The sequence below is a fragment of the Muntiacus reevesi genome, chromosome 1, assembly GCF_963930625.1.
Source record: "Muntiacus reevesi chromosome 1, mMunRee1.1, whole genome shotgun sequence".
Lineage (NCBI taxonomy): Eukaryota > Metazoa > Chordata > Mammalia > Artiodactyla > Cervidae > Muntiacus > Muntiacus reevesi.
Window position 1 is genome coordinate 244,436,322 of NC_089249.1, and position 14,110 is coordinate 244,450,431.

The following is a 14,110-nucleotide window of genomic DNA, read 5'->3' on the forward strand; positions in this document are numbered from 1 at the left end:
TAACAAAACACCACAAATTGGGTGGTTTAAAACATCAGAAATGCATTGTTTCACAATTTTCAAGGCTAGAAGTCCAAAATCAAGGTGTAGACAGGCTTATGTTTTCTCTGAAGTCTCTCGTGGTCGATCCTTTTCTGCTGCTTTCTACTGCTGCTGGTTTACCAGTAATCCCGGGCGTACCTTGGCTTGTACATGCACCACTCCCAACTTTTATCTTCACATGGCCTTCTGTTTGTGTCCCTGTCTTCACCTGACCCTCTTGTATGGACACAGTTTTATTGAATTAGGAGCTCATCCTATTCGATAGATCTTATCTTAACTAATTACATCTGCAATGCCTTTTCTCAATAAGGTCACATTTTGAAGTACTGTGGGTTAGAACTTCAATCCCTCTCTTCTTTTGGGGGGACACCATTTAACCTGCAATACCTGGGTTGTGATTCTTTTTTTGTTTGTTTTTAACTGGCCACTGATTGCCTTGGGCAGATTCATTAGCCTCTCTGGGCCTCAACTTCCTCATTTATAAAAGAAAAGACATGGTTAGAATTTCCAGCTCTGAAGTTGTTTTTTTTTTCCCCTAAACATCTTGAACTATAAGCAGAAAAATCATTCCTAATGCTTTGCTGTCTTATCCATCCAGATCCAGTAAAATCAAGGGAGTTGGCCAAGGCCATACTATTTCTTGCTGGCAGATGGTGGATTAGAGTCCACCAGTACCCTTTCCCCATATCAAGTAATTTCTCTACATGACAGTCTCCTTTTAAGTGTGAACAAAACAGATAGGAACAGCTTTTATTGACTGAACACATTCTAAGATCTAGATCAGTTCAGTTAAGTCGCTCAGTTGTATTCGACTCTTTGCGACCCTATGGGCTGCAGCACGCCATCTCCACCTCCCGGAGTTTACTCAAACTCATGCCCATTGAGTTGGTGATGTCATCCAATCATCTCATCCTCTGTTGTCCCCTTCTCCTCCTGCCTTCAATCTTTCCCAGCATCAGGGTCTTTTCCAAGGAGTCAGCTCTTTGCATCAGGTGCCCAAATCAGATCTGTGAACCTCAATTCTCAAGGTGTGCCTCAATCACCTGGGACCTTTGAAATGTACAAACACCAGGCCCAACCATCAAGATTATGATTCATGTGGTTTCAGGTAGAGCTCAGGCATTGAAACACTTTTTTAAAGTTCTGCAGGGGACAGTAATGTGCAGCCATGTTTGAGAACATTTGATCTAGGTGATCTGCTAGACACTTTTTATATGAATTAGATATACTCCTCACAAAAATCTTGAAATATGTTTATTTACAATCTTTTATCTGATATCATCAGATTGATGAATTAAATAATTAGACATGCTATATTAAAACAGTAAGCATTTGATTTAAATCATGTGAATGTGCACACACTTAGCATTCTTTATTTATACAGTTAAAGCCTTTTCCTTGAGGATATGTCTGTTAATTGGGACAGAGTGTTCTTTTTTGCATCTACCATATCCATAATGAATCATCTTTGATGTTCAGCTTTGGTTTCTTAGAGTGGAGCAAGAAATTAAGGTAATTAGAAAGAGTTTTACTACAGGCCAAGGTGGAGTACTAGGTCTGGGGTTTACTTTGAGACAGCTAACATACAAAATATGTGAAACAAGGGCATTCAAGACACTGGATAATAAACAGTGAATGATGTTGATCCTTAAGAAACAGGAAACAAGCTAGCAAGCCCTGCCATTGTTCCACTCCAAGCCTGGAGTGAATTTCCAGGCTGACGTTCAGGGAGAGAAAAACCAGGTGTAGAGAACAGTCTCCCAGAGTTGAGTATATAGTAGTGGATGTCCAGTAAGGTCAATAAAACTAAACCTTGTGGGCTAGAGCACTGGACTGAAGAGAGCTGTGGGGAGAGGGAAAATCTCCAGGGATCTTCAGTAGACAAGTACATGAAAACAGTTGGAACTATACTTCATATTTTTTTTTAAGATTTTAAAATTTTATTTAGTTCAAATCCCTCCCCCCATATACTTCATATTTTTAAGAATAGAAAAGATTGTTCATGTTCACACATGAAAAAGTTATATACATATACACATACATACATATATATATGTAAATATATCCCAAACTTGTAGACACAGAAATTGAAATGGTGCTGGTAAAAATATAATGTGTGTAATTAACTTCCTCATTACCAAATAAAATATTAGTTAACCTAAAAATATAGCAATAAAATTAAATCTATCAAATATGAAACACAGACAAATATACCAACCAAAAAAATTGAAACAACACATATGCTCATATACATATACTAAAAATGTAAGTTGTCAAAAAAGTCTGGTTCAAAGATAGAGACTAGTCTGGATTTAAAAACTAAAATCCAGCTATGTGTTGCCTACAGGAAAACCACTCTAAATATAAATGCACCAAAGGACAGTCCAAAAGGAAAAAATAAGCTTAACTTTATCATAGATAAGAACTCTGCTTTTTGAAAGCCACAGTTAAGAAAGTATAAAGACAGGCTTGAGAGGGAGTAAATGTTTGTAGATCACATATATAAGAAAGGTTTTTTATCCAGAATTTATTAAAAAATTCTTAAATCTTAATAACAAAACAGTTTAAAAATGGGCAAAATATTTGAATAGTCACTTTCACCAAAACATATAAAAAAGGCAAATAAGGACATCAGAAGATTTTAATTTAGTCATTAGAGAAATGCAGATTAAGAGATACCATTAGGCACCTATTAGAGTGATTAAAATTTAAAAAGAATGACCATACCAGTTATTGGTGATGACATATAGGAATAGAGCTCTCATACATTGTCAATGAAAATCTAAAATGGTACAAGTTTTGGAAAACAGTTTCGCAGTTTTGAAAGGAACTATAACTCAGGCATTGTTTACTCAAAGGGAATAAAAATATCTGTTAATGCAAAGAGTTGTACACAGATGTTCATGGCACCTTTATTTGTTTTAGACAAAAATTGAAAACAACTCAAATGTCCAGAATGAGGTGAACAGATAAACAAGATGTGGTGTATCCTTCAAATGGAATACTAATTAGCAGTAAAGGGAATGAATTACTATACAAAAAAACATAGATAAATCACAAAATAAATAAACGGAGTGAAAGAAGCCTACCAAAAATAAGTATATATTTTATGATTCCATTTATTTAGAAAAAAACAAAAAGTCTAGAAGATGCAATCTGTAGTGACTGAAGCAGCCCACAGAATTGCTAGAAAATGGAAGATACTGGGAGGAGTCCTGGGAGGTAGAGGCAGCGGGAGAGATTCCAAAGGGACATAGGAAACTTTTGAGTGTGATGGATAGGTTCTTCGTGCTGATTGTGGAGATGAGCATGCATCTATGCATATCTCTCACTTACCAAATTACACTGTTTAAATATATGTAATTTGTCTTACGTCAATTATACCTCAGTAAACCTGCTTTTAAAAACAGTTTTGAAACCATCTGTGTGCAGAAGCCTTCTAAATTTTATAGTCTTTTATAAAGCTGTCTATGTCTAATTTAAGAGTACCGTTTTATAAACTCACCTTGATTGAGTCTTTATGAAATATTCAACTTAATTTTTGGCAAATCAACTCTTTTCCCATTGGAAATACATTGTTCCATGTAATAGTTACATTATCTAATTAAGATAGCAAGCAAAATTTAAGATATGCTAGCAAAACTGGCCTAATCTATGTTGAGAACAAGCACAATCAATACATGGGAAGTGATCAGAGACTGTCAGAGCAGAAGAGGCTGTGGGTCTATTAGAGCCATTTTCACTATCTGTCTGTGGACCATTGACATTAGCATCCCCCGGAAGCTTCTTAGAAATGCAGAACTTCAGGTCCCGCCTCAGACTGTATCAAATTTCTTAGATGATTCTTATACACATGAAAGTGTGGGAAGTGTTGCATTTGAGAATAGCCTGTTAGCTCTGAGAATTCCACATTTTATGACCATATGGCAATACATTATTTTCTCATGGAAATGGAGTTTAATTCCAAATATTAAATAGAAAGTGATTCACTTATTTTCTACTGTTATAATATTTTCTTCAGGTCCAGCTTTATTAAGGTAATTCACATTCATTAATAGTCATCAATTTTACGTAAACAATTTTTGTGCCCCTTTGAAATTATTGCCTTACCCCTACTCTTTGGACTTTGCAATCGCTGATCTGCTTCTATCACTATAGTTTTGCCTTTTCTAGGATTTTGTATAAATTATATTACCTTGTATCTAGTGTTTTGTATTTTTTCACTTAGCGTGTGCTTTTGTGATTTATTCATGCTGCTGGATCAGTAGTCTATGCCTTTTATTGCTGAGTAATTTGCCATTGTATGGATGTACCTTAGAATTGGTGGTGGGAGGCAAACCTGAGCCTAGTGTTTAGGGGACTCGCCGATCACCATGAGACCCTATGTGGTTACAGAGGCTATTATAGTTGTGACCTTAAAAATGGCCCCCAAGTTAGAAACATGGATCCTCGTGATGGGTACAAACGCTTGTCCCTATCCCCCAACTCCAGGTGATAGTCACATATTAGAATAGGAAGATGACCTGGTGATTCACTTAGCCCAGGGCCATCAGAATCCAGAAGGTTCCCTGAAATTGTCAAAATCTTCAGATTTCTGGCCATTATGGGGTCACTAGAAACCCCCCAGCATACATTACGGTGCTCTTTGGAGAGGAATATGAAGAGGGAGAGACAGAACAATTTACTTGCAGTGCTGAATATTTACCTAAAAATCTTTACATATTTTTGCATGGGGCAAAACCAGTGGTTTTCTTTCTCCCTAGTAACATGTGGGTAAATGCATGTGAGAAAGATCAGACCAATCAGTAGGAAAACAAAGATGTGACATTTTCTAAGGACCCCTGTCACACAGTGTGAATTTTGGACCAATTTTCTTCTAATAGAATTTATTTTAGAAGGTTATCTGAAAACTCCAAATGGTTATGTCTTGCTTTTAACTGACAATCCCAACCTTTAAACTTTTTTAACCTTTTGGTACATTTCATCATTTTAGAAAGGTTGCATCTTGGTTTCATCATGATTTTTAGTTGAGAAACTTTGACAAACCTCACATCAAACTCGAATGTGGTCTTATTAATAGTTACTTTTCCTAAACTGTCTCTTGCAGTGATTATAATTAGCCACTGGACAACTGTATCAGAGCTAGCAGTTCAGTACCAAATCAAGAAAGATAAAAGTAATCAGAGGATTTGCAATTAGGATACTGAATTTCAGGTATGTCTTTGAAGGATTCATTTCCTTTTTGTAAGTCGTTGCAATCTCATTTCACTAGATACCTTGCAAAGTATTCTTGATGAAATGCGTGCTTCATGGGAATCATTCTTTTCTTTGTATTTGGGTGTACTTACTTAGAGGCTCTCGAGAGATTCACTTAAGATTTTCAAGTTTTCTGCATTAGATATTTTTAAAAAGCACAATAAAATCCAGGGAATATATCTTTTGAAGTGGAAAGTCTGAAACAAAAACAATTTGATGACTGTCACAGACAAAGCAACTAGAGCCCTAAAGTATAATTCAAGGTTTTTATAAACTCCAACTTATAGGTTACTCTTTGACAAATAAAAAATGAGTTCTGAGTCTGGAGGTGGTTTAATGTGAGAACTTAAGTTGGGGAAAAGAGTAGAGAATCTGAAGGTGTGGAATAGCTAACACATGTATGCATTTTTCATTATGCATATAAATACACATGCAAATATAGATAGTTCATTATGTAGCCAACAAATATTTATCAAATGCATTTAATGTGCCAAACCTAGTCCTTGCCATTATTGAGCTTGCAGTTTAGTGGGGAATGACTTATAATAGATAAGCTATTAAAATAACTTTGATGAGTATTATGATCACAGTTGTACCTGCTTATAGAAGAGCTGACTCATTGGAAAAGATACTGATGCTGGGAAAGATTGAAGGCAGGAGAAGGGATCGACAGAGGATGAGATGGTTGGATGGCATCACTGAATCAATGGATACAAGTTTGAGCGAACTCTGGGACATGGGAAGGACAGGGAAGCCTGGTGTGCTGCTGGTCATGAGGTCGCAAAGAGTCAGACATGACTGAACGAGGGAACAACAGCATATAGGAATATATACCAAAAGGAATGAACATGTGTCCTTCAGGTTCTTTCTGCCTCACTTTAAATTCCCTGGGAGAAATATCTGAGAGCCGGAAGATTTTACCTGCAGGTGGGGGTTTCTCCAGTTCCCAGATGGAATCCATGATTTCCTCTTTTCTCCTGGGTGCCTCCTACAGATTGTTTTTCCTATAGTGAGAATGTCACTTCCAGGGTCCCATAGATTCCATGAGTCTTGACGTGGCACCCTCTTTCCCCCATCCCAGCCTTATGTTAAGTAGATAAATAACAAGAAACAATAATTAATAACAATATCATATGGTATGTTTACTTTATACCAGCCACGATGCTGGTATAGTGCTTTACAGAAGAGTACCATGGTATACACATTTAACTACATGTATTTGCTGCTCCCTCCAGCCCCTCTCAAGAAAAGGAGACAGAAATAAAAATGTAAGCTGTATGGGTGATGCTGCTAGCAATTTTTCTCAGTGAGTCTTGACCCCAGAGAGATGTGTCTTAGGAAGCTTGACACATTTTCCCTGGCACTTGGCACAACTTGAACATCTTGCTGAGAACCCTGTGCAGTTTCTAGGGTGCAAATGATATTTTGATCTCATGCAAGTTTCCACTTTATTAACTAACATTTGAACATAGCCCTTGATCTTCACACCCTACATATTTGCCTTATTTCAGTTGATTCTTCCAGAATTTCTCTAAGACAGAGACAAGTTATGATCTCTCTTTTAAGGAAAAATGGAATTGTGGCTGAGAGGTTAAAGAACTTGTGCATGTATTTAGTAAGTGGCAGAGAGTAAAAACACACCCAACAGATGTCCTTGGTGTGCTTCCTGTGATACTACCTTCTTGCTGTCAGCAGTTTTTAAGAAACATGGAGATATTTGCTTGGAACCCTTGTGGCGAGAGAAAATCCAGAAAGGAGGGTCCTGTGGTATCATCATGTCAGGAAATGATATCAGGGAAGCAGTGAGCTCCATCTTTGTTGTCGAGAAGTTTTGAAAGAACCTTGGAGAGATCTGAATGGATCTTGGGGTGGACAGTTGAAATACTCTGGCTTGAATGAAGGGGGGCTTTGCCAGCTAAAGCCAGGAGCCAGATAGAGTATAACAATATTGAGCATGAGTCATTCCCCCCCGGGCAAGAAGCCTCCATCCAGATGCAGAGCTGTTGTCAAGGCTGCTCCGTGCAGCCTGGCTTCCCACCTGCTGCAGTTTGAGACAGCAGGTTCTCATTATGCTTTACTCTCTCTCTCTCTCTTATAATGTGTTCATGAAATTGAATTAAATTTGCTTCCGTCGTGGTGTGTGTAGTTTTTTTTAATGACTTCCTGATGGGTTTTTTCCAAGATCTTTAACCACAATGCAAAGGTTCTCAGGGTAAAATGAGAGATCCAACCTGATGAGAAAACAATATATTATTTTCTTACCTTCAGGTTTAACTCAAAGATGCTGTGTCTGGACCAATCACGGTCTTTATTTCCCCCAGTGATTTTGCTTTCCCTGCTGGGATGGTCTAAGTCAATTACCCTCTTTTCCCTGAGGCTTTGTTAGTCTTCATTCTCAGAACAAAAAAATTCATACTGTTCTCCAACAAAATTGCCAGTCTTCTTGAAATGATTGCATTTTCCATGGATAGTGAAATATACTCTCCATGGGAGAGTTGGAGATGAGGTCAAGATCCCCTATAAGTGCTTCTGAGGGATCTGATCAGAAAAATACCTTCCTCCCTTACATTCTTGAGAAGGAAGTAGAATCAGTAAGTTCTTAATAGCTATTTAATTATGCATTCACTTATCCATTCAATAAATATGTATTGAGTGTCTATTGTGGCTCAGGCACATAATAGAACAAAGAGACAAAAATCTTGTCCTCATTGAAATTGCCACATCATTGGGGAAGAGAGACAACAAACAAATAATAAAACAAGATGTGTTGGACATTGGTAACTGCAAATGAGAATGTGAGGCCTTCCCAGGTGGTGCTAATGGTAAAGAACCCACCTGCCATTGCAGGAAACATGAGACCCTGGTGTGATAGCTAGGTCGGGAAGATCCCCTGGAAAAGGAAATGACAACCCACTTCAATATTCTTGTCTGGAGAATCCCATGGACAGAGGAGCCCAGGGTCTACAGGCCATAGGGTTGCAAACAGTCAGACATGACTGAAGCGACTTACCAGGGACGCAGGCAAAGAGAATATGCACACAGTGAGTGGGAAGCGGAGGGAGTCCAGTGGCATCTGGGTATTTGGGTATCTGGATAGTGGTTGCTATAAGTCTTAAATAGATTTCCAGGAAAAGTTTTCCTCCTAAAAGCCTGAAAGAAATTAGGGCTCTTTGGAACAGCATTTTCCAGAGACGAAAACAGTAAGTGTGAAAGGTCTAGTGTGTTTGGAGGATAGCACGATGACCAGGGCAGAGTGTCCTGATCAGGAAGAAGAGTGGGAGGTGAATCTAGAAGATTGATGGGAACAGGATGTGGTGGTCCTGGCAGGGTTGCTGGCTCTGCTCCAAGCTAGATATAAAGCCTTAGGAAAGTTCTGAGCAGGGTAGAGATATCATCTCGGTGATGATGGGTGAAGGGTGGTAAGGCTGGTGGCAAGGAGGTTGTTTAGGAGGTGGTCAGAATTATCCAGGCAAGAGTTGGTGTTGGTTTGGATTAATAAAATGAGAATGTAGTTTCCACGGTTATTAGAGTGATTTAAAGTATTATCTTTAAAGTTAAATGAAAATGTCTCTGTATTTGAAATTTACTGTTACATCTTGATGACTGAAGCTTTTTAAAATGGAATTTTTATATAGATTTAAATGCATAAATCATTAATTAAGCACCTATTAAATATCCATCTAAACGATAGGATCTATATCTTCTCCTGAGCAAGTTGTTTTAATCTCATTGAACAAGCTACAAAAACATATGAGCATGTATTCTGAAATATATTATGCTTAAATGTTTGTAAGAAACCTAATATTTATAGTGCATCCAGTAGCTACCAGAGTTTGTGCTGGACATTTTACATAAGGGAAGCACATCTAACCTTCAAAACAATTCTGTGAGAGCAGTTTTCAAAATTTTTGGTTTCAGGACCCCTTGAGACTTTTAAAATTCCTTGAGGACCCCCAAAAATTTTGTTTGGGTTTTATATATGTGTTTGTATGTACACATAGATATATAGATACTTATTATATTCAGAATTAAAACATTTAAACATTTGTAATTCACGTGAAGTAATCATAAACTCATCATTTTAACAAATAGCATATATTTAATGTTGTTGTGTTGTTTAGTTGCTAAGTTACATTTGACTCTTTTGGAACCCCATGGACTGTAGCCCACAAGGCTCCTTTGTCTGTGGGACTTCCCAGGCAAGAATATTGGAGTGGTTTGCCATTTCCTTCTCCAGGGGATATTCCTGACCCAGGGATTGAACCCATGTGTCCTGCATTGGCAGGCAGATTCTTTACTGTTGAACTACCAGGGAAGCCCCTTTATGAAAATATCATAATTTATAAAAATGTAAAATGCAATAACAATAGCACTGATTTACATTTTTGCAAGTCTTCTTAATGTCTAGCTTAATAGATGTTTCGATTCTCGTATTTGCTTCTGTGTTGAATCTGGTGTAATATACTGTTGTGGTTAAAATATATGAAGAAAATCTGACCTTGTACAGATATATAGTGAAAAATGAGGAAATATTTTAATAACCTTTTCAAATAGTTGTGAATATTGCTGTTTGATGCTACAGTGAAACTCAACAACTGGAAGTTTCTAGAAAGTTGTAATGTAGAATCTGAGGTATATTGTTTACTGTTATTACATTATTAACTTAAAATCCATTGATCGCCTATCATGTACCCATGCATGATATTTTAACATCATACATTGGTCGTTCAGAAAATATTGACTCGTAAATGATGCAGATCTCCAAATGTTGACACATTTCACTATATTTTATTTATTAAATGTCATATGTGTTCCTCTATCACCAGTCTTCTTAGAAGAGCCTTTCTACCAGTCTATCTTAGAAGATCTTGATAGGAAACTATCAAGATCACAAAGATGCAAGTTTTCCAAAATTCTGCCTTTTACTTAATCAGATTTTATTATTGGTCATGAAAGTTGTCAGTGGTTTTTCTTGAAGTAACAGACTTGCTTCTTTGAGTTTCAGAAAGATGCCTACCACCTATCCAAGTCACAACAGCCATAGTTTATCCCAGTCTCTGTTTCCAATAAAAATGGTACCCAGTGGCATCAACACACAACCGAAGCAGTTGCACACATGCTTTTCCATAAAGAACCTGCACTACGGTGAGCAGCACCAGTGCTTTATGTGGACCTCTCATTTTGCCACAGGGAATATTAGAGAAAATGAGCATTCAAGAGTCAAGATTTAATACTATCAATCACACTTCTTCATTTAGAGCATCCTCGTGTGACACAGACCTTTTCTTCTTCCTTCTCTCAGCGCTGAGTGGGGAAGAATACAGTGACCACTAAGACAGTGGTCTAAGCCACTACCTAGATTCACACTGGGGCACGAGCTTTACTCTCCTTTACTTTTGCACCATTGGTACAAATGCCAGCACAGTGACAAAGGGAGACAGCATCTTACTGTTACTATAAAATATTTTGTCACTGCAGACTCTAAGAGGATCTGAGGGTTATGTGCCCAGCCCCACTCCCAGCCCCACCTCATGAGTCTGTAGGCCGCAGTTTGAGAATTGCTTTTCTGTGCAATAGGTGTTTTAGGAGTGGAGAAACTGAGTCTTTGAGAGGTTAGTCAGCTTGTCTCAGGTCACATGGCTTCTCAGAAGCAGAATCAGGACTCCAGCCAGGCCTGTCAGACCTAAAGTAAGTCCCCCCTCCTCCCCTCCCCATCCAGCCACACATAATGGCAGACTTTAGCTAGGACCTTAAAGGAAGTGTAAACTTGATTATATACAAGGTTTCAGGGATCTGGATGATAAGAATAAAATAAGCGTAACTGTAAGGACTGAAATGGGCACAGTTTATGCAGACCAAAGTGGAGCATCCATTTGGCCATACATGACATGGGTAGGGATGAAGGATGCAATGAACTGATCAAGGACTTGAATGTCAGTGAGGATACTGATTTTAATTAAAAAAAAAAGCTTAAACAGAGCACATGTGATAAAAATAGCATTAAACTGGTATTGGTGCTGGATGTATCACCAACGAAAAGAGAATCAGGGCAGAGAAAATCTTGGAAATCATATTGCATGCAGTAATGGCTTAAACCAAAGCAAAAGGGTGAGAATACTCAGAAAAATAAAGCAAAGGTAGAGCACCCAGAGTACAGGAGTTGGTAATGAGCGATACAAAGGACAATGATCCAGCTTACTCCCAACTTTCAAGTGTGAGGTTCCGAAGAAGACACGGCATTTCTCAGAGGTTGGCGATACTGGGGGAGAATATACCGGTGCTTATAGTGAACAGGCATTGGTGTCAGTGCAGCCAGCTGAGGATGTCTTGATGTCAGTGTGGTCCACTGAAGATGTTTTAGAATCAGTTCATAGTTGGCCTTGTATTTTGTATTAAGGTTGTAGTCGATAAAGATTGATTTCCTGAGAGTGGGTGGCTGAGGGCTTATCAAAGAGGATTCTTAATCTTAGACTAAAATGAAGAACCACATTAGGAGACAGAGGAGTTTAAGAGGTAGATGTACGTTAGCAGCAGCAGTACCTATAGTCATCATGGTAATAACGGTGGTAGTGTTAGTAGCGATCAGTTCAGTTCAGTCACTCAGTCATGTCCGACTCTTTGTGATCCCATGGACTGCAGCACGCCAGGCCTCCCTGTCCATCACCAACTACTGGAGTTTACTCACACTCATGTCCATTGAATCAGTGATGCCATCCAACCATCTCATCCTCTGTTGTCCCCTTCTCCCGCCTTCAATCTTTCCCAGCATCAGGGTCTTTTCAATGAGTCAATTCTTCACATCAGGTGGCCAAAGTATTGGAGTTTCAGCTTCAGCATCAGTCCTTCCAATGAACACCCAGGACTGGGTGCTCCTTTAGGATGGACTGGTTGGATCTCCTTGCAGTCCAAAGGACTCTCAAGAGTCTTCTCCAACGCCATAGTTCAAAAGCATAAATTCTTTGCTGCTCAGCTTTCTTTGTAGTCCAACTCTCACATCCATACATGACCCCTGGAAAAACCATAGCCTTGGCTAGACGGATCTTTGTTGGAAAAGTAATATCTCTGCTTTTTAATAAGCTCTCTAGGTTGGTCATAGCTTTTCTTCCAAGGAGTAAGCATTTTTTGATAGTGGTAGTAATAGTAATCATGATGATGGCTGGTAACTACTGAGATCTTACTATGTGCCAGGCTTGACCTACAGTATGTCATTTAATTCTCAGAACAGTTTCATGGATGAGAACAGGTTTTAGACCCAGTTTATGAGATGGAGAAAAGCATGGATTAGAAACATTAAATAATTTATCCAAGGTCATAGCTCTAGCACCTTGACTGAGCCAGCCCTGCATCCCTATTCTCACTGTCTCCAGCACTGCTCCTCCATCTTAATGCAGTCTTAGGGAAATCAAGGAGTTAAGTGTATTCAAAATGTGCTGTGTTAAACTCACAAGTGAGGCTGGGGCTATGAGAACAGAGGAACACCATCACAGTAGGGCTTCATGTGAAGTCTCAACAAAGAGATAATATTGGAAGCAGGAGGCAAAAAGTAGTGATTTGTGTCTAAGCACATGAAGGGACTTAGCAAAATGGACTGCTTGTGGGAGAGATTTGTGAGTAAAAGGAAAGAAAACTAAAATAGTTGTAAGTTAGTATGGATTACTAACTGAAGTGGTTTAGGATTTAGGTAAAGGGAGGCTTTAGTTTTTCAAAGTGCTTAGGAATAATGGGTCAGGTGACAGGAAAACATTTGCATGTGGATGTGGCAGGTGGCAGAGATGGGAGAAACAGGTAAGGGGCAGTAGGGTTCAGGGACGATGAGCAACTTTGACATAGAAGAGTGACCTTTCTGAAATAGCAGGGAATGTGAAGAATAATTCTTATAGAGATTAGACTTTACTAAGATGAATAGCAAAGTGGCTGGTAATCCTAGGCTGGTGTTATCAGTGAATTAAGGAAAAATAGAGTCATTTCTTGTTATGAAGCTAAAAGCAAAGTTGTAGACTCTCAGGGTTGAAGGGGACTTGACTTTGTATGTCAATATTTCAGATTATCCCACTATATTGTAATTATTTTATCATGTACTTGGAAAGACCTGCTAGTTAATGAACATGACTTTCATGTTCTTTTCTTTCTTGTCCTTCCTTTGTTCACCAGAAGGAATCCTACTTGCAGGCAGTGTGCGTGCTAAGTCACTTCAGTCGTGTCTGACTCTAGGTGACCCTATGGACTATAGCCCACCAGATGCCTCTGTCCTTGGAATTTCCCAGGCAAGAATACTGGAGTGGGTTGCCATTTCCTTCTCCATGTTTGCAGGCAGGGAGCCTCCTGATTGTTTTTGAGAACTATTGGGTGCCTAGGACCTAGACTATTGTACTTGATACTTAGCAAAGACTCAAGAATAGTTGTTGCATGAATGAATGAATTTAGCCTGTCTTAGTCATCAGGATGCTTACTTTCCCTTGGTTACTCCACTCTCTCACACTTGTGTAAAACTTTGCAATTTGTAAAATGATTTTAATTTTTTCAGTCATTCTAATGAGGCTGTGACTCAGGAGGACTGTCACTGTACCCATTATATAGATGTGGATACTGAGTCTCTAACTTACGTTTATAGCACAGAGTAGTTGTTTAGAGCCTGAACTTTGGAGTCAGATGGACCTGGTCTAAGCATTGGCTTTGCCAATCATGAGTTTTGTTTGGTGTGTTTCTTTACCTCTGCTGGGCTTCGTGTTCTCATATCTAAATAGGGGACATATAAAACTATCTCACAAAGTGATTGAAAGAATTAAATAACATAGTGGCTATAAGCTGTGTA